The sequence below is a fragment of the Aegilops tauschii genome, chromosome 7, assembly GCF_002575655.3.
Source record: "Aegilops tauschii subsp. strangulata cultivar AL8/78 chromosome 7, Aet v6.0, whole genome shotgun sequence".
Taxonomy (NCBI): domain Eukaryota; kingdom Viridiplantae; phylum Streptophyta; class Magnoliopsida; order Poales; family Poaceae; genus Aegilops; species Aegilops tauschii.
Window position 1 is genome coordinate 213,933,807 of NC_053041.3, and position 27,811 is coordinate 213,961,617.

Sequence of the window (27,811 nt, forward strand, 5' to 3'; positions counted from 1 at the left end):
ATAGATGTGTGATTTGGTTACTTTTGCTTGGACGAAAAGGCATTTTGGTCATACCTTGATGGCTTGACCACATCAGAATGCAGAACCAGTCCATTATACACCATCAGAACCGAGTGTGACTAGTGCTATTTTCTATTGTACTATTTTACAAGTACTACTATATAAAACTTGTACAGATAAACGAAACAGAGTTAGCAAGAGTTTGACAAGGAAAGCTGGAAAGGTACCTCCTGGTGACATGCTTAAAAAATATCCTGAAAGCCTTGGATATATCTGAACAATTCAAAAAAAAAGTTTATGGGTCATGACATGCTAGTTATCTGCTAAATGAGAATAAACATCAGTTAATAGATTTACCTTTCAGATCGGTTAAGGATTCTTTCAAACGAAGCAAACTTTATCAAGAGCACCTGGGAAGTCAGACCAACATATTCCATGCCGTCTAATTTGGACACAAGCCTTCAGATTGCATATTAAAGAGGTACGCCATGAGAGCGAATTTTGTGCCGGAATACCATTCTGTTCATCCCACCTAGCATCATGCATATATCTTGAATTTCCTTCTCTCTGATAAGCATAATTATCAATGCATTAGGTTCCATTATTTAAAGTATCACCCTTCGCAGGGGCAGGCCAGCTTCTTTGATTGTGCTCATCGGACAAAAAACAGTAATTATAGTGTCGAAAGCCCTTAAATGCAACCGTCCATGGTTTAACAAGTCACTTGCCACAGATAGTGTCTTCCCCTGCTGGAAAGACTACGAAGCAACTTGCTGCCCAAGAGATCATTCCGCAAGTCCATTAAATGCTTCCTCTTTTTGGATTAGTCTTTTAATCTTATTTTGAGGCATTAGTCTTTGCAAGCAATTTCAAAACTGTATCAATAAAACCTGCCATTAGTCGCAGTATTGCAGAAAAACAAGAAGCTCAACTTCCCTCTAGTCCTAACATTATTCATTTATACTGCAACTTGTAAAGCAGGTCGAATGCCATTGTGGTTTCAATGCATACTCAGTCAGCTTTGGAGTCTGGTTACATCAACCAAAATATTAAAAACTAGACGGCATCAGCCGGCCCGAGGCTTATAGTAATTCTAGCGATTCCTTGACTGCTTCATGAAGTCGGCATCAAGTAACTAGCCATGCGTATAAGCTATGTATAACTCCAATAATTGTCGTTGCTTTTTCTGTGCAGAGACAAATGGAAGATGATAGAGCCTCCTTATTTATCAGGCATTAGGACAACAGACTTGACAGGCTTGCAGTTCCTTGTACATAGAAAAATGCAGGACGACAGGGACTCCTCATTGCCAGGTATTTGGACAATTAGACTTGGCACTTGGCAGATTTGAAGTTTCCATCAATTCTTGTTCATGTATGTAGAAGTAAAGGTCACTTATCACAGGGTGTCCACACATAAGGCTTTTACCTATCCTGCAAGTGCCAAATGTCTTGTGAAGGTAAACTTGATGAAGAAAGATATCCTTAAATCAGTCAGTAAGAAATAGAAAGGTAAGCAGGTATTGATCTTTTTATTTGTTACCGCCGTATGATAAGCCCTGTCTATTCTGCATATAAGTGGCACATAACACAGAGAAGAGCTTGCAGTTTCACACTACAATGGCTATATACACACACCAAAAAAGGGCTAGTTAGCACTTCCGTGTGGCTGAGCTGCATACAGCCACATCACACAAATGAGTGTGGCAGGTATAGCAGCCCTGCTGCACCTTCTGCAGCTTTTGGCCACCATGTTAGTGCTAGTCTCAGCCAACATCGCATCGCCCAACTGCATCAGCAGATGCAGCAACATAAGCATACCTTACCCATTTGGCATCAGTGCCGGGTGCCACCGTGAGGGCTTCAAGCTTGCCTGCAACGAGACATATCATCCGCCAAAGCTCTTCATGAACAGTTCTGGCGTCGAAGTGCTTGAAATATCAGTGCAAGACAGCACCCTGTACATTGACAGTGGGATCCTCACCTTGGCGGGGGATGAGTGGCCCGACGGTTACATCCATATGAATTGGTCAGTCCCCCTCGATGAAAGCCTATATAGGGTGTTAGCAGACAGGAATAAAATCGTTGTTATGGGGTGTGGAATCATTGTGTTTCTTCAATGGCATTCTCCCGGCACAGAACCTGCAGGTACCACTTGTCGCCCAGGATGCATGCCGGGTCATCCTGTGATAGCAACTGATGGCACATGTGCTGGTGTTGGTTGTTGCAGTGCAATGAACGTGCAACCTGACTCAAATATGTTTTCCATCAAGTACAGCGTGGAGAAAGAGAACTTGCAGGTCAACTCAAGTCTTGCTTTGGTGGAGAGCAAATGGTGGAGCAAGAAGAAGAATGCCATGGTGCTGCAGAAGGCGGTGTCATCTGACACCAGCCTTGGTGCCTCCAAAGGCGTACTACACTCCATACCAGGAGTACCAGTTAGAACGGCTGTCAGTTGGGTGTTCAGTAACTTGTCATGTGCTGAGGCTAGCAGCAATTCAAGTGACTTTGGATGCCTCAGTGAAAACAGTGAGTGCCTTGTGTACCATAAACCTGACGACTCAAGAGGAGGTTACACATGCCAGTGTTGGCATGGCTACGAAGGTAACCCTTACGTGCAACACGGATGCCAAGGTATGCTACTAGACTCCCTGTATAATTTGAGGTAACGCCCGCGTCGCCTCCCCCTAGGGCGACTCAGGCAGCCAGAAACCTAGCCGCCGCCGCCGCAAACTCCCTCCTCCCCTCCCTCCGCCACCGCCGGAAGACGCCGCCGGGCTAAGCCCGGGGGCCGACGGCGGTGGCGGGGGATCTCCTCTCTCGCGCGTCTCCGGGGTGGGGCGGACCCCAAGGCGTGTGGTGGCGCGACCGATCTGGGATCTGCGGCGCGGCGGATGGCGGCAGGCGGCGGGAGGCCGGCCCGTCCTCGGACGGCGACGGCTTGGCGCGGCGGAGGCCAGGGCTGCGGGCGCTGCGGATGGCCCTTCGGGCGGCGGCGGCGGCTGCGGGGCGGCGGCCGTTGGCTGCGGTGGCGTGCATGCTGCCTTCAGATCGGCGACGGCGGCGTGGAGGGCCTGGTGGTCTCGTCGGCGGCACCTCCGATCATATCTGTTCTGACCGGTGCAGCCGGCGGTGGTGGTCATCTCTTCCTTCAGAGGTGGTCGGCCTGAGGCTGGGTGCTCGGATCTCGGGATCCGTCATCTGGCACCAGCTGCGAGTCGGGGAGACGTAGTTGCCGGTGAAAACCGAGCCGACGGCGAACGATGGCGGCGTTCCACGTCGTTACCTTGATGAAGGCATCGTCATGTGACTACCGTCGACCCACTCGTATTGCTCCGGGGGAAACCCTAGGATCTGGTGTTCCAGGCCGGACGATGGCGGCACTGCGGTGTCGTTTATCTCTTGGGAGCGTCGTTTTGTGGAGCAGCGCTGGAAGTCAGAGGCAGGAGGTGGAGCGGCTTCGTCTTGCACGGAGCTTCGGTGGAGATGTCAAGTCATGCCTGACTGACAGGTGCTACGCTTGGTCATGCCTGGTCGGCAGGTGCTACGCACGACAGATCCTCCAAGGGCTTCAAGCTGTGTCGGCTGGTGGTACGTGGTAGCATGGCGCTGAGGTGTATCAGTGGCGACCGCGACGTGTCCAGCTGTTTGCGCGCAGGAGGTGCCGTTAGGCGCCGTGGTGGCGTCGACGATAGCTGGACCGAGCAAGGTTGATGCATCAGTACAGTTCTGAAGATGGAGCGGTGGCAGTTGGCGGCGGCGGCCTCTGAGAGCACGCCGGACCAGTGTGTGCCCCAGACCCGACAAGTGGCTAGGTTGGGGTCTCAGGTCTTAGATGTTAGGCTTGGCTGCGATGTCTGTTTGGTATTAGGCCCAGGCTATCTGCGCCCCTTCATCAACTGGATAGGTGTACTGACAGTTTCTTGCTTAGACGGCGGCTTTAGTCTTACTGTTGTATGACTTTGTAAGGTCTTGTGAGAATAATTAATAAAGTGGCCGTATGCATCGCCCAGATGCAGAGGCCGGGGGTCATCCTCCTTTTCTAAAAAAAAAGACTCCCTGTATAATTAGTACCATTACTTCAGTAGTGCACAAAGCCACAAACTACTTAGCTTCATTACTACTGCAGATATCGACGAGTGTACAAGTCAAGGCGAGTACTCCTGCTTTGGCCAGTGCATCAATCTGATAGGGTCATATACCTGTACCTGTCCGCATGGCACCACTGGTAACCCCCGAAAACAAAATGGATGTTCTTCAACCAAATCAGCCAAATCAAAAAATTCAGGTAATCAGCAAGATTGCAAAATACTTTGATAACATCGTAATATAAGTGAATATTATTGTATTGTCAATATTCATGACTGTTTATACATTTGTTTATTTACTCAAAATCTAGACCCAAGCCGATTGATTATGAATTCTCCAGGATTTGTCACTGCGGTAGGAATAGGCAGTGGTGTGGGCACTCTTCTAATTATCCTCAGTGTTCTGATTGTAAGACAAAAGCTCATGGTTTGGAAAGCAAGGAAGTCAAGAGATTTTTTCTTCAAAAAGAACAGAGGGTTGTTGCTACAGCAGCTTGTAGACAAGCATATCGCTGAAAGGATGATGTTCAAATTAGAAGAGCTTGAGAAGGCAACAAATAAGTTTGACGAGGCTCGGAAACTTGGAGGTGGAGGCCACGGCACTGTCTACAAAGGGATTTTATCTGACAAACGTGTTGTTGCCATCAAGAAGTCAAAAGTTGTAATTCTGAGAGAAACAGATGATTTCATCAATGAGGTTGCCATCCTTTCTCAAGTGAACCACAGGAATGTAGTGAAGCTTTTTGGATGTTGTCTTGAGACATAAGTTCCATTGTTGGTCTACGAATTCATTTCAAATGGAACTCTTTCTGATCATCTTCATGTCAGCACTCCACTATCAGTGCCCTGGAAAGATCGGCTAAGAATAGCCCTTGAAACCTCAAGATGCCTTGCTTATCTGCACTCAGCTGCTTCAGTATCAATAGTCCATAGAGATATCAAGTCTGCCAATGTACTACTTGACGATCACCTCAGAGCAAAAGTATCAGATTTTGGAGCTTCTCGAGGCATCCCCATCGACCAAACTGGAGTTACAACTGCCGTTCAAGGAACTTTTGGATATTTGGATCCTGAGTATTACCACACACGGCGACTCATCGAGAAAAGTGATGTGTATAGCTTTGGTGTCATGCTTGTGGAGATATTAACAAGGAAGAAGCCATGTGTCCACCTGTTAACACCAGGAGCCAGTCTAACTGCTGAATTCATCTTGAGAGTAAACCAAGACAAACTCTTCGAGATGCTAGACCAGCAAGTCATCGAGGAAGGGTCTGAAGAAGCCAAAGAAGTTGCAGCAGTAGCACTGATGTGCTTAAGCTTAAAGGGTGAAGATAGGCCTACAATGAGGCAAGTTGAGACAAAACTTGAAGTGATGCAAACTGTGGAAAACAATACACCAATGGAACAGAACAATGCCAATGCTGATGATGACAACTTCAGTAGGCGATATAGTATGGAGGAAGAATGCATGTCATCTATGAGTTTGCCTCGGTAACCTGATTGATACCCCTTTTATTTGTTTCAATTAATGAAGCTGGTGCCCTTCCTGACTCAGTAAAAATTGCTATCAAAAATAAAAGAGCTCTTGTTTTTTTCTTACTTGGTTCTTCAGTAAATTGTCACGTCCTTTTTAAATATGCTTACAGACAGGTTTCAGTAATCGACAATTATTTTTAGTTTGCATGGAACAAGGTTTCGACTATATTCAGAAGTAAATTTAATAAATAATAATAAACGACCACATGTATATATTTTCAGAAAGAGGCCACGTGCCTCAAGTTAGATGACATCATCAGGCATATCTTTCACAATCCTTCCTAGGTGTAAACTAGCCAGAGATTTATCGTGTAGCTGCCAAAATAGAAGAACAGTTAGTAACTAACCTATTCTGATATCTGATATGTGTAAAAAGACTGCAGCAGTGTGCTGATAATGCCCATTGATTTTAGCCTTAATGCATTCATAGTTAGAATTCATATGGACACAGAAAAAGCAAGGGATATACCGAAAAAGGGTTTCCCCCCGCTTTGTATTACAAAGCAACAACATCGATACAACCAACGATAGGTGCTGGGGCGGAAGCAGCACAGGCACGCCCAAAAGAAAAGAAAGAGAAAATACAAAAGGAAGAAAATGCCGACAATGACGGATCAACGAAAACGAAGATGACTCGCAACCGCTGCGCCCGCCGGAGAATTCCACCACGCTCCTAGCACCACGAAACGCCGCATGCCAAGCAACACCTTCAAGAAGGAACGCGACGACAACGACGCTGCTACCGGACATGGCCTAGGGTTTCCCCCGGTACGCGAAGGGCCGTGGGAGGGAAGGGGGATATCCGACGCCCTTCAGGAAGGCACGGCGGCGCCCACAGGCGTCACCGCGTCGGTGCCGAACAAGCCGACAAGGATTTCTCCCAACCTCCAACCCACCACGACCCCAGACGATCCATCGCGCTCCACCATACTTGCCGTCCGCCAATATGCGCCACCACGGACTTGCAGTCACCAACGCCGTCTCACCGTGACAAGCGAAGCGAGACCGGCAGGATCGAGAGGAACCAACCGGAAACGAGGAGCAGCAGGGTCAGCGGCCACGTGGGAGGGGACAACCTCCACCACCCTCGGCAGTGACCGACCGGACGTAGCTCAGGAGCAAACCAGGCACCCCTGCCCGGCCGAGCCCGAAGCGGGCTCGTGAAGCTCCCGTCGCTGCGCTGCAGTACACGCGCCACCGTCTCCGCCACCCCCAGCCCAAGCCACACCTCCGTCCGCCGGAGATGACGCCGAAAAGCACACGCCAGGCCCACCCAGACCCAGATGGGGCCCAAAAGGGCCCAGATCTGGGCCGGAAGGGCTCCGCCGCCAGCCATCGCGCCGCCCCGCAGCCAAGCAGCCACGCCACCGCCACCTCGCCACCCGGAGCTGCGCCGCCTGCGAAGACGAGCCGCCACCGGATCCGACGCCGGCCTGGGTGCACCGCCGCCGGCGCCATCGCCCGAGCCACAGCGCCGCGCGGGGAGGAAAAGAACGGGGCCGCCGCCACCGGCATCACGCGAGCCAGGCCCGGAGGCCTACGCCGGCGGCGGCGGGAGGGGATTAGAGGAGGGGGACCGCTGGGAGGGGAGGGAAGGGGAGCCCCCGGTCGCCTCGCTCGGGGAGGCGACGCGGGGGGTACGGGGGAGGAGGGGAGGGGGAGGGGGAGCCGGGGCGCGCCCGCCGGCGGCCGGGGGCGGCGGGAGCGGGGGAGGGCGGCGGCGGCGGCGGGGGGAAACCCTAACGAGAGCGGGGCGGAGGGGACGAGGGAGCGGGGCCAAAAGCAAGGGATATACATGACAAGGAAAACCCCATGGTCAAGATACAACATAATTGTGTCATATCTTACCCTAAAAAAATATGTGTCACATCACAGGTCCATGAAATGTTTCTACATGAATAGCAAGTTGGCAACTCTAAACTGTGTTGATGGTGAACTCTGAAAAAGTTATGCCAGCTTTTGCTATAGTGCCAATACAACTTCGTGTTAAAGGAACATGACAATACAAGATATGGTGTAAACAACAAGAAGAGTTGCCTAGGTCAAATTTTTTTACAAAGGATGGTGTAAACAACAAGAGTGCTTGGTTTCTGGACAGAGTCATATTTTGAGTTTCTCGTAATCTTCCTAGATGGCAATGGATATCTCCCAAATATATTGGGATTCCAAGCTCCAACAGAATCAGACAACAGCAGAACTTCCATTTCGTAATATCCGTTGAAAAATATCACTTTCTTATATGCACTGCTAGCACATTCAATAAAGTCCAGACATAGTCTAGGCTACTATAATCCCTCAGTTAGCAGCCAGAAATGATAAATATGATAACTGAAATAACAAGTGCTAGTTTTGAATATATTTTCTAGAACTCCCTACAAATACACCCAACAGCAAATAATCAACTCCCTAGGCTTCTCTCGGCAGCTATTTAAATAATATAAATTGTTATCTATCAAAAGTTCCAAACTAAGGAACCAGTTTGTCTTGAACCCCTCGCCGTATCCCTGTGATATCGATATGCCCAAAGTTTTATTACAGCCTAGTCTATGCATAACAACAATTTAATTCCTGAGGGGCATCCAATTAAAGCATGCACGCTTGTCCATAAATACATGTTGGTACGCACTACACAATAACACGGGGTGGTCAAATTGATTCACTATCTCATCTCACCATCCTCTAGAGGTAAGAATGTGCTTACAGTGCTGCTATTCTCGCCATCTCAAAGTGATCTGGTACCGAATGATGCCCAGTTGTCTGCAGAAGCAAGAACTTCACGAATGCAGTGAATTAGGAACAGAAGTGAGACAGCTCACACTTGAAGAACTTCTGTATCCGCAACCAAGCTGGGAAATGGGGGCGACCGAAGGAACACCGGCTCGAAGGTACTCTCCGAAGGTCTGCCCACTGAACTCTGACTTCTCTTCCGAGAGCAACTCACCAATCATCAACGAGAGCATCTCCATTGGTGGAGTGTCTGTGCGGAGTCAAAACAGTGCCGCAAGGAGAGTTAGCTTTAGATCACCTCATGAATATGATGTATTTACCATTCCTGCACGAGATTCAGATGATGATTCCAGTGATGGTGAACCACCCAGGATATGAACAGATGAGGGGTTGATGCAGAGGGGATTCATCATGGTACAGCCAGTTTCTGGCAAGATTGTTGTCCTCTGAAGGACTATGGCGAGAATTATTAGAAGGAAAATCTTGTGGAGTTTAGGACTATGGCGAGAATTATTAGAAGGAAAATCTTGTGGAGTTTGCAAGTGCTTGCTAATCCAGTTCTGTAGAGGACACCGGCACCATGTAACACAGTAACTGTCGGAGTAAATGGCCACGGGTAGCCATGCCGACTACCCCTGGCTCTTCAGAAAGTTTATCAGGCCTTTGGGCCTTCAAGCACTCCAAGCATTTGGGCCGCCTTCCCCGGCCGGCTACCACTAAAGCCGACTCCCGGAAAGCGACCCAGCCTCACCGACTCCAAGAAGCCGGCCAAGAAGGACGCCGACTCCTAGGAGCCGGCCAAGACCACAACCACTCCTACATAACGGCGACCTGACGGGGTATGGCCACAGTGCGGCCCACGACCCCCGAAGCCCGAGGCGGGCATGGCTACAGGAGGCCGTACGGGAGGGATGTCTCCCGTGCGGCTCGGCACTGTAGCCACGCTAGCCTCGACGTCATCCACGACCCACTTCTGTACGGCCCAAGGACTGCGGGCCCCCTCAGCCAAAGAGAGGCGTGGAGGCGGCCCGGCTTCTCCTAGTCGGCCAAGAGTATAGCCGGTCTCCAGAAGCCGGCAACTCCCTTCCTCGAAGCAGGAGCCCCATTAAGGAGACAAGACGAGGTGAGGCTACAATGATAGCCCCCGAGGCGGCCCACTGTAGCCACGCCCACCTCGACAAAACCCTCATCATCAGAGGCGCGGCTACAGTAAGCAGCCGCCGACAAAACCCTAGGCGGTGGGACCGGCCTGTCGACCAAGTAGCCGGCAGCCGGCGGGACCCACCAGCCGGCGGGACCCACCAGCCGGCGGAGAAGCCGGCGAGCGTAGACACTGACGGCTGGGACCAGATCCCAGTCGGATTACCATTGTACCCCCGGGGGGTAGGCCTATATAAACCCCCGGAGCACCCATGCAAAGGGTTGGCTTCTGGTTTGGCCTTAGAGCATAGTTGGCTTCTAGGTTAACACCCACGCATACCACACACACCATAGATAGAGAGTAGCAAGAGCTAGCCTTGTTCTTCTTCTCCCTTGATCCCAACAGCTCTAGGAGCGATTGTAGCTACCCTTTATCGATCTAGTGATCATGCGGAGACCCCGCAGAGTAGGACTAGGGGTGTTATCTCCTCGGAGAGCCCCGAACCTGGGTAAGATTCGCCGGCGTGCATGTCTTCGCCTCATCCCGTTTCCAGGCACCGGCGACGTTTTATTGGCTCCCACAATGATAAGCCATTCCTTGGCATATGTCGCACCAACCACCCGACATTTGGCGCCCACCGTGGGGCCAGGTGCACCGTCGTCCGGAGACCTGTTCTGGACGGGAACCCTCTTCCTCCCCCGCGAGCGCAGCCAGCCTGCTGCGCCCGATGGCGTCTGCCTTGACGCGCTGCAAGGCGTCGACGACGCCTGCGCAGCGAGCCGCCTCGCCGATCTGCTCGGCGAGACTGGCATCTCCGACGAGCCTGCGTCCGACGCAGGCACCGACTACCCCGAGAGCCGCCTCGTCAGCCTCCTCGACCAACTTCACGTCTCCAGCGAGCCCGCTGCGGACATGGAGTCGGTCGGCTCCACCGACCCGATGATCGTCGACTCCGACACCGCGTCGCTCGACGCCTACCCCTCCGACGTGGTGGTCTTCGACGACCCCCTCCCTCGAGCTGACAGCGGCAGCAACGCTGTCACCGAAGTGCTGGTCATCAGCCACGTCTCCAACTCGGGCGAGAACGCCCGCGACGCTCAGCAAGCGGCGATGCACGACCTCTCCGTCCCCATCCCGGCCGACACCGACGCCGAGACCCTGGAAGCACGCCGCCTTGCCCTCATCGCGGAGGGCAAGAAGATAGCCTCGATGAGACGCCTCACCGAGGCCCACCAACGCGAAGTCGACCGCGCCGCCTTCGGGACGCCGCCGCCTAGCGGCCCGAGCCGAGCCGGTTTCGTCCAGAAGCGCGGGTTGCCAGCATGCTGGGCGCAGATCGCCCCGTCTACGCCACCCCGCTCGAGAATCTGCGAGCCGCTCAGGCGGCTGCAGAGGAGCTCAATGGGCTGGGAGCCGACGAGCTCCCTTACATGACAAGACGGATCCAGCAGCTGATCGACGCGGCTGCAGAACGGCACGAAGCCGGCGCCCGAGCTGATAGCCATCCCCCGCGCCGGGAGCACGCTGCAACGTCCCGCTCGCCGACTGCGAGCGGTGCGCGCCAGAAGAAAGACAAGGAGCCGGCTACCAGCCGCAGCCGGACTCGCATTACCATCGAGCGCGACGCGGATGGCCGCCCTCGAGCTGTAGAGCACAAGGGAAACCTGCCTCCTCCCCCGCCTCGAAGAGAAAGACGCCTCACTCCACCGCCTGTCACCCATCCGACTCTTGGCGACCGACTCGGCCGCCGAGAAGGAATCGGCGAGAACGACGCCCGCCGCAGGATCGACCGCCTAGCTCGATCCTTGGCGTTAGAAGAAGAAGACGATGTCGGCCCGCCATGCTTTGGCCCCCGCATCCGCGACGAGCCCTTCCCCAAAGGGTTCTCGCTCCCCAGAGACACACCCAAGTACAACGGCTCGGTGAAGCCGGAAGATTGGCTCATCGACTACTCCACAGCCGTCAGCATCGCCAACGGCAATCGGCGCGTCGCCGTGAAGTATGTCCCCTTGATGCTGCAAGGCACGGCGCGCACATGGCTCAACAGCCTCAAGCCCTACAACATCAACAGCTGGCTGGACTTCACCGAAGTTTTCGTCCGCAACTTCACCAGCACCTACAAGCGGCCTCCCAAGCCTCGCCAGCTCTCCCTCTGCATCCAAGGGCCCAACGAGTCGACCCGCGACTACCTCACGCGATGGGCCGAGCTCCGCAACTCCTGCGAGGGAGTGCACGAGGTCCAGGCCATCGAGTATTTCACCGCCGGGTGCCGAGAGGGCACCCTCCTCAAGCACCGACTCCTCTGCGACGAGCCGGCTACCCTCGATGAGTTGCTGATCACCGCCGACAAGTATGCCACTGCCGACTCCTCCATGAAGACCGAGCTCCGAGTGGACGCCTCAGGGAAAGTAGTTGCTCCGGCTCCCAAGACGCCGGCTGGCGACCCTAACCGGCGCTCCTACCAGAACGACCACAAGCGCAAGGGCCCCATGCCGACTTCCTCCAGTCGGCAGGTGGCCACCGTTGCAGACGAGCAGCCCGAAGAGCGGCCCGCTCCCAAGAAGAAGGGTGGCCGGCCGCCTTGGCAGCCGTCTTTCTCCTACGAACAAGCACTCGATGCTCCCTGCAAGTTCCACAGCGGCGCGAAGCCGTCCAACCATACGACACGGAAATGCCACTGGCTCACCCGCATCACCAAGGGCGAAGGGATGGTGCCGCCTCCGCCTCCCGGCCCGCCGCCTCCAGCTCCCCAGCAGCCGGCGGCCCGGCCGGCAGTCGGCGCCATCCAAGACGAGTTCCCCGAAGCGCACGACGCCTACGTCGTCTTCACAAGTCAAGTCGACGACAAGCGCAGCCGACGCCGGCAGCACCAAGAAGTAAACGCAGTCGCCTCTAGCATCGCCGAGTTCATGCACTGGTCGGAAAAGCCCATCAGCTGGAGCCAGGCCGACCACCCAGAGGTGATGCCTTCGCCTGGCTCCTATGCTATGGTCTTGGACGTCACCCTTGCGACGGAGAGGCGAGCTGCCAGATTTTCCCGCGTCCTGATAGACGGCGGAAGCAGTATCAACATACTGTACCGCGATACCATGGACAAGCTGAACATCAAAGCAAAGCAGCTCATGCCGAGCCGCACCGTCTTCCATGGTATCGTACCCGGCCTGTCTTGCTCTCCAATCGGCAAGATCAAAATGGATGTTCTCTTCGGAGACAAAGATCACTTTCGCCGGGAAGCAATATGGTTCGAGGTGGTGGATTTGGAGAGCCCCTATCATGCACTACTTGGCCGACCTGCTTTGGCCAAGTTCATGGCTGTGCCCCATTATGCCTACCTGAAGATGAAGATACCTAGCTCGAAGGGGATCATCACGGTAGCCGGCGACTACAAGAAGTCCATCGAGTGTGCCATGGCCAGCAGCCGGCTGGCCGAGTCCCTCGTGGTGGCAGAAGAGAAGAAGATGTTGGAACGGGTTGTGGCCATGGCCGGCAAGCAGCCGGCCTTGTCCCCCAACCCCAAGGACTGTGATGCGCAGGGCTCCTTCCAGCCTGCCAAAGAGACAAAGAAGATACCTCTGGACCCGGAGCACCCGGAGAGGTTCGCCGTGATTGGGGCGAACTTGGACAGTAAATAGGAAGGCGAGCTTGCCGACTTCCTCCGTGAGAATCGAGACATCTTCGCATGGTCCCCAAAGGACATGCCGGGTGTCCCGAAGGATTTCGCCGAGCACAAATTACATGTCCGAGCTGATGCGAAGCCGGTCAAGCAACCTCTCCGCCGACTATCAGAAGAGAAGCGAAGAATCATGGGAGAAGAGATAGCCCGGCTCCTTGCAGCCGGCTTCATCATGGAAGTGTTCTTTCCAGAATGGCTTGCCAATCCAGTTCTGGTTTTGAAGAAGAATAACAAGTGGCGCATGTGTATAGACTACACAAGTTTGAACAAGGCCTGCCCAAAGGATCCGTTTGCTTTGCCACGGATTGACCAAGTGATAGACTCCACAGCCGGATGCGAGCTGTTAAGTTTTTTGGACGCATTCTCAGGGTATCATCAGATCAAGTTGGACCCGGCTGACCGCCTGAAGACTGCCTTCATCACACCCTTTGGAGCTTTCTGCTACCTGACAATGACATTCGGCTTGAGAAACGCCGGTGCCACTTTTCAGCGTTGCATGCAGAAATGTCTCTTGAAACAACTCGGCAGAAATGCCCACGTCTACGTAGACGACATTGTGGTGAAGACAGAGAAGCGCGGTACCTTGCTGGAAGACCTGAAGGAAACATTTGCCAACTTGCGCCGATGCCAGATCAGGCTCAACCCCGAGAAGTGCGTGTTCGGAGTGCCAGCCGGCCAGCTGCTAGGCTTCCTGGTCTCCGAACGCGGCATTGAGTGCAACCCTGTCAAGATCAAAGCCATCGAGAGGATGGAGATTCCCACCAAGCTGTGAGATGTGCAGAAGTTCACCGGCTGCTTAGCCTCCCTGAACCGTTTTATCAGCCGACTAGGAGAGAAGGCTCTCCCCCTGTACCGACTCATGAAGAAGTCCGCTCACTTTGAGTGGAATGATCAAGCCGACCAAGCCTTCCATGAGTTGAAGAAAATGTTGACCACTCCGCCTGTCCTGGCTGCGCCGACTGAGAAGGAGCCCATGCTCCTCTACATCGCCGCGACAAGCCGAGTCGTTAGCACTGTTGTTGTGGTCCAGCGCCCGGAGGAAGGCCGAGCCCAGCTGGTCCAGAGGCCGGTCTACTATCTCAGCGAAGTACTGTCCAGCTCAAAGCAAAACTACCCGCACTACCAGAAGATGTGCTATGGGGTGTACTTCGCCGCCAAGAAATTGAAGCCCTACTTCCAAGAGCACCCCATCACGGTCGTGTGCACTGCCCCGCTCGCCGAGATCATAGGCAGCCGGGACACATCCGGCCGGGTGGCCAAATGGGCCATTGCCTTGGCGCCCTACACGATTTTCTATCAACCCCGCACCGCCATCAAGTCGCAAGCATTGGCCGACTTCCTCGTCGACTGGGCCGAGACCCAATACTTACCGCCGGCTCCCGACTCTACCCATTGGCGGATGCACTTTGACGGGTCCAAGATGCGCACCGGCTTGGGAGCCGGCATCGTCCTCACCTCTCCCAAAGGCGACAAGCTCAAGTACACGCTGCAGATCCACTTCGCCGCCTCCAACAATGTGGCCGAGTACGAGGCGCTCGTACATGGGCTCCGGCTAGCCAAAGAACTCGGCATACGCCGGATCCTGTGCTACGGCGACTCAGACTTGGTGGTCCAGCAATCATCTGGCGACTGGGACGCCAAGGACGCAAACATGGCAAGCTACCGTTTCCTCGTCCAGCAGATGAGCGGATACTTCGAAGGGTGCGAGTTCCTTCACGTGCCAAGGGCCGACAACGACCAAGCAGATGCCCTAGCACGGATCGGCTCCACCCGACAAGCCATACCGACCGGCGTCTCCCTCCAGCGCCTCCTCAAGCCGTCCATCAAGCCGTCTCCAGAGTCGGATTCCATCTTCGTACCGCCTGCGCCAGAAACAGCCGGATCCGGCTCAAGAAATCCCGCAGGCGGCACGGGGACTTCGACGACTGCCCCGGGGACTGACGTAGTCGCACCCGGCCCAGAGACTTCAGAACCCGGCCCGGGGACTGCAGCAGTCGGCCCGGGGACTGCAACGACACAAGAAGCGGTGGTCGACTCCAATGCAACACCCAACCCACCCACCCGAGTCATGGTGGCCACATTAACAGCAGAAGAAGTCACAGCTCCCTCATGGGCCTAGCCCATCCTCAAGTTCCTAGTCAGCAGAGAGCTGCCGGCTGATGAGATCGCAGCAAGACTAGTGCAACGACGAGCCGCAGCATACACAATAATCAATAGGGAGCTTGTGAAGCGCAGCGTCACTGGAGTCTTCCAGCGTTGCGTCGAGCCAGAAAAAGGAGTGGCAATCCTCAAAGACATCCACCAAGGCGAATGCGGCCATCACGCCGCCTCAAGATCCCTCGTGGCCAAGGCTTTCCGCCATGGGTTCTTCTGGCCGACTGCCTTGGAGGACGCTGAAGAAATAGTCAAGAGCTGCAGAGGATGTCAAGTCTTCAGTTCCAAACAACACCTGCCGGCTTCCGCCCTCAAGACCATTCCCCTCACCTGGCCTTTTGCCGTCTGGGGACTGGACATGGTGGGCCCTTTCAAGACAGCCCGCGGTGGCTTGACACATCTACTCGTTGCTGTGGACAAGTTCACAAAGTGGATTGAAGCCAAGCCAATTAAGAAGCTGAACGGGCCGACTGCCGTGACATTCATCACCGACATCACTACTCGGTACGGCGTGCCGCACAGCATCATCACCGACAACGGCACGAACTTCGCCAAAGGCGCACTGGCACGTTTCTGCGCGACACAGGGCATCCGACTGGACTTAGCGTCCGTTGCCCATCCGCAGTCAAACGGCCAGGTCGAGCGAGCAAATGGACTTATCCTCTCCGGCATCAAGCCCCGACTGGTTGTACCACTGGAGCGATCGGCCGGCTGCTGGCTCGAAGAGCTGCCGGCTGTCCTCTGGAGTCTGCGCCTACACCCAACAAGTCAACCGGCTTCACCCCATTCTTCCTTGTGTACGGTGCCGAGGCTGTCATCCCAACAGACATCGAGTTCGACTCGCCTCGGATCACCATGTACACGGAGGAGGAAGCCAAAGAAGCAAGAGAAGACGACGTCGACCTACTGGAAGAAGGCCGGCTGTTAGCCCTCAGCCGGTCCGCCATCTACCAGCAAGGCCTGCGCCGCTACTACAACCGCAAGGTCAAGCCAAGACCCTTCCAAGAGGGCGACCTTGTGCTCCGGCTGATCCAGCGAACAGCCGGCCAGCACAAGCTCTCGGCCCCTTGGGAAGGCCCCTTCGTCGTCAGCAAGGCACTCGGCAACGACTCCTACTACTTGATCGACGCGCAAAAGCCAAGAGCACGCAAGAGAGACGACTCCGGCAAGGAGTCGGAGCGACCATGGAACGCAAACCTCCTAAGACGATTTTACAGCTGAAAAGCAGTATGTATCACGCTACCCCTTTTTATTAAGTTACAAACCAACAGGCCCCCCGAACAGTACTCGGGGACTGCCTTTTAGCTATCTATGAATGACGAGTGTCATATCCACGAATGTATTATTACATTTTGAATTCTTGTCCGGCACCGGGTCCGACTAGTCGGCCCGGGGACTGGCCGCCTTGAGCTATATTCTAAGTTCTTCCCAAAGTCAGCAAAGTAGTGCGCCGGCTCCCAAGTCCTCTCTTGTTGAAAGTCGCAGCTTAAAGTACTGACTGTCCGACTAACAAGAGGAAAGACAGAAAGGACGCCCACACGAAAAACGGCTAAGGAACAACTAACCTATATAGCAAAGAGACGGCCTCCATATATGCCCGCCGGCTTCCTAAAAAACTTAGCTTAAGTCCGGCAGAGTTAAAAGTACTTCCCCTCCCCAATCAGCTAGGCACCCCCCGGCTACAGATTGCGGAGCAACTATTTGACTGGGGAGGCGGCAACCAAGGGAGGGCGGCAAAGGAAAAAAGCAGGACAAAAAGCGAAAGTACAAGGAAAGACCGATTGCATAACTTATATACATAAAGCCGCCCACAGGCCGGCAACAGACTTAAGTTTGAATACACCCAGCGGGTGGAATTGTGCAGACTTAACCAAACATTGTTCAAAAGTAATAAGACAGGAAAAACAAAAGAAAGAAGACTAAGGCGCGACTTGGAGGCCGAGCTGGTCGGTGAAGGCAGCTCGCCGGCTGAAGGAATGGCCGCCTAGCTGGTCCCGGCTTGACCACCTCCCGCGGCAGGAGACGCACTCGCACGCGACGTAGTGCTGGAGGCGCGGTCAGGCTGGCCGGCTACTCCACCAGCCGGCTCGGCGTCTTCACCCTCCTCCTCCTCTTCGCCCTCGTCGCTGGAGTCGATCTCCTCCGCCGAGTCCTCGCCGTGTGCCGGGTCCAGCCCGAACCAATCTTCCGGCTGGGCGACTCCATTGTCGTCCACCTCGGGGGCGAAGACATTGGTATCGGTGTAGTTGGCGATCGCTGAAGCCCGCCGAATGATGGCCGGCCGCGCCGGCTCCAGCTCCGTGTCGGCTTGCTGCCGCCAGGTCGCCAGCTGGTCCAGGTTCAGGCCGGGATAACAGGCCTTGACGAACTCCAGCGCCCGCCTGGCGCCGGAGCGAGCCGCTGACGCCTTCCAAGCCTCGAAGCGGCCGACTGCCACCTCCAGCCAGTCGGCGGTCCGACTGGGGGTGCGAGGGACCACTTGGCCAGGCCAGAGGGCGGCCAAGACCTGCGATCCCGCGCGCTGAAGCCGGCGGAGCAGCCTGTGAGCCGGCTGGATGCGAGCCTGGATCGCCAGGAGCTGTTCCTCCAGCGAGCGGCCGGCGGTTGGCGAGATCTCGAAGCCGGCTTGCCTCTTCGCCTGGCGACGGGCTTCGATGGCCTGGTTGGCGGCAGTGGAATAGCCGGGGAAGTACTCTGCGCGAAAAAGAAAAGAAAAGAAGAACACCCAAATCAGAAAAACAAGCCAAAGTGACAGATGGCAAGAAAGGATGAAGGGATAGACGACTTACCGTCAACCAGATCCTCAATCTGGCCATAGCCGGAGACCAGAGTCTGCTTGGCCTCTGCCCAGCCGGCCGCCTCCGTCTCGAACTCGGCCTGGAGGGTGGCTTCGCGATCCTGTGCAGCTTTCAGCGCCGCCTTGTGACCTTCCTCCTGGTCGGCCAGTTTCTTGACCAGGCGGTCGCGCTCCTGCACCAAGGCGGCGAGCTCCGCGTCCTTGGCACGAAGAGCAGTCTGGGACTCCCCCAGCTGTGCCCTCAGACTGGCGTTGGCCGCTGCAGAAGATAGAAGAAGAAGAAGAACAATGAGAAATCATCAAGGAAGATCCGAGCCGACTGCTCAGCAGTCGGCCCGAATCTCGGGGACTACACCCAGTGGGTGCGCTGACGCGCCCCCACACGAGATAAAGGTCAAGTCACATACCTCGGCTTTCAGTGAGATCGGCGGTCTTCTGAGTCAGCTCCCGAGCCTGGGAGTTGAAGGCGGCCGCTCGAAGGTTGTGGTAGTCCTGCAAGACGGACAGAAGACCGACGTGAGAACAAAAGCAGCAAAAACAAAATCTCCAAGAAGTTCCAAGCCGCCTGCTCAGCAGCCGACTCGGAACTCGGGGACTACACCCAGTGGGTGGGCTAACGCGCCCCCACGAGAGAAATTAAGATCAAGAAAGAACAAGATGAGAATACTAACCCGGATGGCTGCCCGCGTGGCGAGAAATTCGTCGGTGAACTGCCTCAGCGCCGCGGCTTGGCTTTGCAGCCGGGTCCGGACGTCTTGTGCAGCGACGTTCACCACGGCTGTCCCTCCGCCCGGCGTCCACCCCGAGGTAGCACTGGCCGCCTCCGCGTCTCGGGCCGACGAGCTGGAGCCCACGGCCGGCTGTGGCTCCGACGCAGCCTTCTGCGGCTCAGACGCGGCCTTCCCTGCACGCCGGCTTGGCGGAACCCGGACCGCCACCTCAGCCCCCGCGGCCGGCTCGCCCTCCGCCGACTGAGCGGGCGCAGGCTCAGGCTGGCGGCCTTGGGTCGCCCTAGTCGGAGGAGTCGGCCCCGGCGCCTCCCCCAAGATGACGATGTCGTCGCCGCTACCTCCCAGCCCCGGCTGGGAACCGCTGACCCCCCCTGGCGAGGGATCCACGTCCCCGGGTGCCATGGTGCGCAGGGGAGTGACCATCAAAGCCTCCCCTGCCGCCGCCTCGGCCTCGACCTCTGTCTGGGCCTTCGCTGCGGCCTCGGCGAGCGCCTTCGCCGCCTCCTCCTCCCGAGCTGCCTGGGCGGCGGCTGCCCTCCGTGCTTCCGCCTCCCGCGCTTCCTGCTCCTCCCGCGCCTCCCGCGCGTTCCTTTCCGTCGCCTCCAGGAGGGCGGCGCGGGGATCTACGCGGCGGGTGGTGCTCCCAGAGCCCCCTGGCGACTCGACGACGGAGCCAGCGGCCGCCCGCTCAAGTGATAGCGGAGCTCTGACCATTGAAAAAGAAGACGAAGATTCAAGAACCACCAAAGGAAAGAAAGAAGGACAGTACATAGAAAGAGAGAACTTATGCCGACACAGTCTGCGGCTGCTTCACCACTTTGCGGAAGCGAGCCGCCTTCGCGGCCGCCTCTTCCCGCCTGGTGGCCGCCGCCCCACCCCTGGGCTTCTTCGTCCGGCTGCCGAACATGCCCTGGGTGGCGCAACGTTTCTGGCCTCTACCCCGAGCAGGCTGCGCGCCGGAGGAGCCCGCGCCGCGTCCAGAGGCCGGCTGGCGGGGCGGGACGGCTTCGGCTTCGTCCTCGTCCGGCCAGTCGTCAAAGGTCGCGGTGAACCCGGAGCCGCCTGCTTCGCCGCCGGCCGGCTCGACGGCGTCCTTCATATGGACCGCCCCCAGGTCGGGGTCCTCCTGGTCGTGTTCGGTCCGGTCGGGAACGAAGCGGCGCTCCACGTCTGCCCCGCCTGCCGGACGAAGCAGAGGACTCTGTCAAAAGAGCAAGCCGACTGGATTATAGTCGGCCCAGAGGAACTCGGCGACAAAGCTGAGAGAGAGAAAGAAAAAGAGACGAGGGGAGCGTACCATAGGCGGAGGATTGGCGCGGCTGTATGGCTCCTTGCCGAATTGCCAGTCTTCGGAAAGTTGGCGAGGTAATTCACCATGTCGGCGGCGTCGGGCTGCGGCATCTCCTTGGTGCACATTCGGCATGGATCGAGCTGGCCGCTCATCTGACAGATCAGATGAGGCCGGCTCTGGAGCGGAAGGATCCGGCGCGTGACAAACGCGGCCAGGAGGTCGGGCCCCGTTAGGCCCTCCGACTGGACCATCACCCGCAGGCGGGCGACGGCGGCGTTTCGTCCCTGCGACAGCGTCACTGCCCGGAAGGACCACTGGGGCAGCCTGCCCGCCGGTGGGCCGGCCACGTAGGCCGGCAAGTTGAGGTAGTCGCCCCGGGGAGCGATGCTCCGCACGTAGAAATATGACTTCTGCCACTTCTTCACCGACTGGATCAGTGTAATGACGGGGAAGGGGTTGTCGGCGCCTGATCTCCGCGACGCGATGAAGGCGCCGGTCTGAGCCGGCACGCCCCGCACGCGCGTGCCCAGCTTCGACTGGAAGAACTCCCCCCAGAGCTCGAGGGTGGGGAGGACGCCAAGATAGCCCTCGCACAGGGTGACGAAGGCCGACAGCAGCACCACCGCGTTGGGGGTGAGGTGGTGCGGCTGGAGCTGATAGAATTCCAGCCAGGAGCGAAAGAAGGCGCTCACTGGCAGGCCGAAGCCGCGCAGGAAGTGCGAGCGGAAAACCACCCGCTCGCCCTCCCGCGGCGCCGGCCTGACTTCCTTCTCCGGCGCGAGGCGGACCTCCACTTTGTCCGCGCTGGGCAGACGCCGGGTGTCGCGGAGGAAGTCGATGTGGTCGTTATGGACGATGGAGCCGTCCCAATCCCCGCCAAGCTGCTCTACGTGGGGAGGCATAGCGGAAGCTGGCACGACGGAGGAGGAGCGTGCAGAGGAAGAGCGCGGCGGCAAGGCGCTGTCGCGAGAACGAGCAAGGCAAGAAGACGGTGGAAGTAGGAGGAGCGTGCGAGGGCCTGCCGCCCTCCACCTACCCCTACTTATAGCCTCACGCGGCCGAAGAGGCCGGACGTGGGGGGGAGACGTGGGATTAACTGCGCCCACTCCCCCACGTCTCGCGTTTATTACGCGTAAGTGCGAGCCGAAACTGCCGCACGGAACATGCGGGCGGTTTCGGGATACAAAGGATCCGCGCCTGGGCCGGGGTGCGGACGTGGCGGGCCCCCTCCCTGCGGCGACGTCCCGTCACGCGCGTGGGCTGGCAGGCTTTCCGGCCACGTGGCACGCCAACGGCCCGAGGCCGGCCCGCGGCCCGGTGCACGTACCTGCGGGTTCCCGCCCCCCGACTCCAGGAGAATTCGACTAAGGCGGCGCGCCTGACCAAGGCCGGCTCCCAGCTGCCGGCTCGTCACGATAGGAAGCTGATCGAGCTTCTTGAACCCCACTCCACCTCGAAGCCCAATCAGCTTCGGGGACTACTGTCGGAGTAAATGGCCACGGGTAGCCATGCCGACTACCCCTGACTCTTCAGAAAGTTTATCAGGCCTTTGGGCCTTCAAGCACTCCAAGCATTTGGGCCGCCTTCCCCGGCCGGCTACCACTAAAGCCGACTCCCGGAAGGCGACCCAGCCTCACCGACTCCAAGAAGCCGGCCAAGAAGGACGCCGACTCCTAGGAGCCGGCCAAGACCACAACCACTCCTACATAACGGCGACCTGACGGGGTATGGCCACAGTGCGGCCCACGACCCCCGAAGCCCGAGGCGGGCATGGCTACAGGAGGCCGTACGGGAGGGATGTCTCCTGTGCGGCTCGGCACTGTAGCCACGCTAGCCTCGACGTCATCCACGACCCACTCCTGTACGGCCCAAGGACTGCGGGCCCCCTCGGCCAGAGAGAGGCGTGGAGGCGGCCCGGCTTCTCCTAGTCGGCCAAGAGTATAGCCGGCCACCAGAAGCCGGCAACTCCCTTCCTGGAAGCAGGAGCCCCATTAAGGAGACAAGACGAGGTGAGGCTACAGTGATAGCCCCCGAGGCGGCCCATTGTAGCCACGCCCACCTCGACAAAACCCTCATCATCAGAGGCGCGGCTACAGTAAGCAGCCGCCGACAAAACCCTAGGCGGTGGGACCGGCCTGTCGACCAAGTAGCCGGCAGCCGGCGGGACCCACCAGCCGGCGGGACCCAGCAGCCGGCGGAGAAGCCGGCGAGCGTAGACACTGACGGCTGGGACCAGATCCCAATCGGATTAACATTGTACCCGGGGGGTAGGCCTATATAAACCCCCCGGAGCACCCATGCAAAGGGTTGGCTTCTGGTTTGGCCTTAGAGCATAGTTGGCTTCTGGTTTGGCCTTAGAGCATAGTTGGCTTCTAGGTTAACACCCACGCATACCACACACACCATAGATAGAGAGTAGCAAGAGCTAGCCTTGTTCTTCTTCTCCCTTGATCCCAACAGCTCTAGGAGCGATTGTAGCTACCCTTTATCGATCTAGTGATCATGCGGAGACCCCGCAGAGCAGGACTAGGGGTGTTATCTCCTCGGAGAGCCCCGAACCTGGGTAAGATTCGCCGGCGTGCATGTCTTCGCCTCATCCCGTTTCCAGGCACCGGCGACGTTTTATTGGCTCCCACAATGATAAGCCATCCCTTGGCATATGTCGCACCAACCACCCGACAGTAACAGCACAAGAATTATGTAATTGCATACTTGAGGTTTACGAGAACATATATGCAGTACCCGAAATTCAGAACTATTTACTTTCTTAGCAGGAAAAGGCATATTCATTCTAAAATTGCATCCTTGTAATAGTTTAACTAACGATGACGCCAACGCGTTATGCAAACTGTATCATGCGTAGGATTGACAAATGAAGAAATGACCCCGTCTGACAGCCGTAGCTACAGGGTGAAGAATACACTTGATAAAGCAATATTGTGTAGTACAGTACTAGCGAACGGGTGTTGGGTGTTCGTACGATTTTTACTCGGATTTTCAAGCTATCCGTGGGCACGAGCGAACTTTCTGGAGATAGGATACCTTCATCTGCAGCCTGGGGCGTAAGTGAATGCTTCTATCCCGAATCGGCGTTCAGTGGTGGCGCGGCTCCCCGTCGAGCTCACCCACCACCGAGGGGTCCAGGGAAGAACCTTCGCTGCCGGCTATTCCTACGCCCCGCCGCCCCGGTTGTGGGTGCCGGAGCTGGTGGAGCATGCCGCGTGGGGTGGTCGAGCGGACAGGGACGGCGGCGAGGGGAGTTTCGCAGAAAACCCTATTTGACGCTCTCTGCGTCAAACAGTCGACCGATCCCACAGGGGCGCGATAAAGTGGGCCGGACCATCTCCCGCTGTAGGCAGTTCCGGTTTTGGGAACTTTCTAGAAGTTTCCCAGACGGTTTTTATCCATTTCTAGAAGCTTCCTAAAGCGGGGTATTTTCCTTTTATTTTCTGTTTCAGTTTCTTTTTTACATTTTCATTTTTGTTTTATCTGTTTTGTTTTTCTTTTCTTTTCTTTATTTACCTTTTTCTTTTTATTTCGAAATAAGTTCGAGAATTCAAATATTGTTCGAAATTAAAAAATGCTTCTTGTTTTTGAAAATTGTTCAGTGTTTCAAAAAACTGTTCCCAATCAAACATTGTTCTCATTTTTTTCAAAAATTGTTCACAACTTTAAAAAATGTTCACACTAAAGTGTTCGAGAATTTAAAAACTGCCCTTTTAAAAATAATCAAAAATTTAAAAATGTCCTTGAATTTTAGGAAATGTTCGTATTTTTAGAAAATGTTCGCATTTGTCAACAATTTGTTTTCTTTCAAATTGTTCGTATTATCAAAAAATGTTCATAGATTCAAAAAACGTTCGTATTTTCAAATTTTGTTCACATCTCAAAAATGATCATGTTTTCAATTTTTGTTCGGAGTTTCAAAAAATTGTTCATATTTTCAAAAATTATTCACAGATTTAAAAAATGTTTGTATTTTCAAATTTTGTTCACATCTGAAAATATATTCATGCTTTCAATTTTGTTTGGAGTTTAAAAAAATGTTCGTGTTTTCCAATTTTAATCCTAATTTCAAAAAATATTGACATTTTTTAGAAAAATCGTAAAATCAATAGATGTTCTATTTTCTAAAAATTTGTTCGATGTTTTTGAATATTTCGCGTTTCAAAAAGTATTCACTTCCTTAAAAAATCGTGTTTGAATTTTCATAAGACGTTCGATCCAACAATGCTGCCTTATTAAAGCCCCGAGCTAGGAATTGAACAGCAAGCCTCTTCAGGTGTGTGCGGTCGTGCGTTCGAACCTAATCGAGGGCATTATTTTTGGATTTTTCAAGTGCGCTCTCGCTGCTGGGACGACCCAGTTCACTGCTTCTGTGTGCGTTGGGCGGCTACTTGCCGCAAAATGCGGCGCATAGGAGTTCCCAGGTTTCGCGCATTCGTTCTCAGCGAGCAGGGCAAGGCGGCCTCTGGGCTGGGCCAAACAGGTGCTCTCACTGGCCCACTAAGGGCAGATCACCAAGAGACTAGAGCTGGCCAAACGTCCCGGCCCGGTATGGCACGACACGGCCCAGCCCATCCTAATCGGGCCTCGCACGGCACGGCCTGTCATGGCAGGATTATTAGCCGAGCCGTGTCACGTGTTGTGTCTTCCAGCCCAGGCACGACCCAAGTGCTATAACAGGTGACACGACGGCATGTCCAAAATCACTAATTAATAAGTACCCCTTGCAAATGTCACTCCCATCTTTCCAGTTTACGACAAGTGTGCGACACTTATTGTAACCTGATAGTTTTCACTTTTTTCGTATATTCGTTTATTTAAGCGTTTCATCTCTCAAACCATGCGTCCAAATCTTGAACCGTGTTCACTATTGGATTCATCGCATCGAGATCTTCAAAATTAGATCCCATGTTGATAGGTTTCAATGAACTTTTTTTCACGAAAAATGGACGAAAATGTTGGGGAACGTTGGATGGAAAACAAAAAAAATCTACGCACACACAAGATCTATCCACGGAGATGCATAGCTACGAGAAGGGGAGAGCATCTACATACCCTTGTAGATCGCTAAGAGGAAGCGTTTATCAACACGGTTGATGTAGCCGTACACTTTCACGATCCGTCCCGATCAAGTACCGAACGTACAACACCTCCGCGTTCAGCACACGTTCAGCTCGATGACGGCCTCGCCTTCTCGATCCAGCAAGAGAGACGAAATAGTAGATAAGTTCCGGCATCACGACGGCGTGGTGACGGTGGTGGTGAAACTATCCGAAGGGCTTCGCCAAGCACAACGGACTTGGACGGAGGAGGAACTAGAACTAGAGGGAGAGGGGGCGCCGCACACGACCTGGGGATTGTGGTGTGTCTTGCCCCTCTCCCTCCTCACATATATATAGGTGGAGGGGGAGGGAGGCTCCCTAGGGTGCCCCAAGGGGGCCGGCGGCTGCCCTAGGTGCCTGCCCTGGTCGCGCCCCCCTTCCTTCCTGGCGCTTGGGGGGGGGGCAGGAGGGGAGCCCCCCCTTTCCTTTCCGTGCATGTGGAAGAGAAGGAAAGAGGGGGTTAGCCCTCTCCCTTTCTTCCCTAGGGCCGCCTGCCATGAGGTGGGGGCGCGCCAGCCCCATGTGGGCTTGTGTGCTCTTCCTCGTTGGCCCGGTTGGCCCAATATGCTCCCGTGGCCTTTCGGAACGCCTTCCGGTGATCCGATAATACTCCGATGCATTCCGAAACTCTTTCGAAGACCAAATACTATCATCCTATATATCAATCTTTACCTCCGGACCATTCTGGAGCTCCTCGTCATGTCCGTGATCTCATCCGGGACTCCAAACAACATTCGCTCACTAACTCATATAATACTATAACGTCAACGAATGTTAAGCGTGCGGACCCTACGGGTTCGAGAATGATGTAGACATGACCGAGACGTTTCTCTGGTCAATAACCAATAGTGGGACCTAGATGCCCATATTGGTTCCTACATATTCTACGAAGATCTTTATCGGTCGAACCTTTATGACAACATACGTAGTTCCCTTTGTCTGTCTGTATATTACTTGCCCGAGATTCGATCGTCGGTATCTCCATACCTAGTTCAATCTTGTTACTGGCAAGTCTCTTTACTCGTTCCGTAATACATCATCTCGTAACTAACCCCTTAGTTACTTTGCTTGCAAGCTTCTTGTCATGCTGTATTACCGAGAGGGCCCAGAGATACCTCTCCGTAACACGGAGTGACAAATCCCAATCTCGATCCATGCCAACTCAACAGACACCTTCAGAGATACATGTAGAGCATATTTATGATCACCCAGTTACGTTGTGACGTTTGATAGCACACAAGGTATTCCTCCGGTATCCGGGAGTTGCATGACTCATGGTCGAAGGAATATTTATTTGACATTAAGAAAGCTGTAGCAATAAACTGAATGATCATATGCTAAGCTAATGGATGGGTCTTGTCCATCACATCATTCTCCTAATGATATGACCCAGTTATCAAGTGAAAACACATGGCTATGGTTAGGAAACCTTAACCATCTTTTGATCAACGAGCTAGTCTAGTAGAGGCTTACTAGGGACATGGTATTTGTTTATGTATCCACACATGTATTTAAGTTTCCGGTCAATACAATTCTAGCATGAATAATAAACCTTTACCATGATTAAGGAAATATAATAATAACCACTTTATTATTGTCTCTAGGGCATATTTCCAACAGAAAAACCCCGAACTAGGAGCAAGTTTTTTCCTTTTCCGGGAGGCACTATGCGTCTCGCGGAAGCAAATCCATGCCTCTTGCGAAAAAACACATTTTTTTTCCTTTTATTGACCGTGCCTCTCGCGGAAGCAAATCCGTGCCTCCACGAGAAATAAATCTGTGCCTCTCGTGGTAGAAGATAAAAGGAAAACACATTTTTTTCTTTTGTGAGAGGCATGGCCGTGCCTCCACGAGAAGTAAATCCGTGCCTCTCGCGGATATAAATCCGTGCCTCCACGAGAAGCAAATCCATGCCTCTTGTGGTAGGAAAAAAAGACACATTTTCCCTTTTGCAAGAGGTGATGGGGAACGAAGCATGAAAATAAAAAAAAATCTATGAACAACACCCAATATCTAACCTAGGAGATGCATGGCAATGGGAGAGGAGTGTGTCTACATACTCTTGTAGACTGAAAGCGTTAGCGTATATAACACGGTTGATGTAGTCGTACTCTTCACTATCCAATCGGAATCCAATTCGACCTAGTGCCGAACGGACGACACCTCTGAGATTAGCACACGTTTAGCTAGATGGCATTCTCTCCTTCTTGATTTAGAAGCAAGGGAGAGGAGGTAGATGACATTGGAACTAGCATGACAGTATATGGTGGTGGCAGTGAAATTCTGGCAGGGCTTCACCAAGTGCGTACTGAAGAAACGTGGGAGGAGTTGGGAGAGGCAATGGGCAAGGTTGAAGGGATGGCCGCCCCCATGTGCCTCCCCCTCTATATATAGGCTAGGGGGCAGGGGAGGGGGTGCAAAACCCTCCTAGGGCCGGCCACATGGAAGAAATCCCTTTAAACTTCGAGATAACATCTTATCTCAAGATTCAACCCTTTAAATTTAGAGATAAGACCTTATCTCTAGATTTAAACGACATGTGCCTTGGGGAATGGTGTTGCCAGAC

At 54.6% G+C, this 27,811-nt stretch overlaps 1 non-coding gene and 1 pseudogene across 1 annotated transcript; one reads left to right on the plus strand and one right to left on the minus strand.

Annotated features, from left to right (window-relative positions):
• Window positions 1–141: 141 nt before the first annotated feature.
• LOC109764523 (uncharacterized) lies at window positions 142–23,386 on the minus strand. The gene is made up of 3 exons (XR_012190342.1): window positions 23,180–23,386; window positions 358–1,433; window positions 142–273 (listed from the first exon to the last, which is right to left on the minus strand). It is a non-coding gene; the product is annotated as an uncharacterized protein (transcript).
• LOC109764524 (wall-associated receptor kinase 3-like) lies at window positions 1,442–5,820 on the plus strand (annotated as a pseudogene).
• Window positions 23,387–27,811: the final 4,425 nt, after the last annotated feature.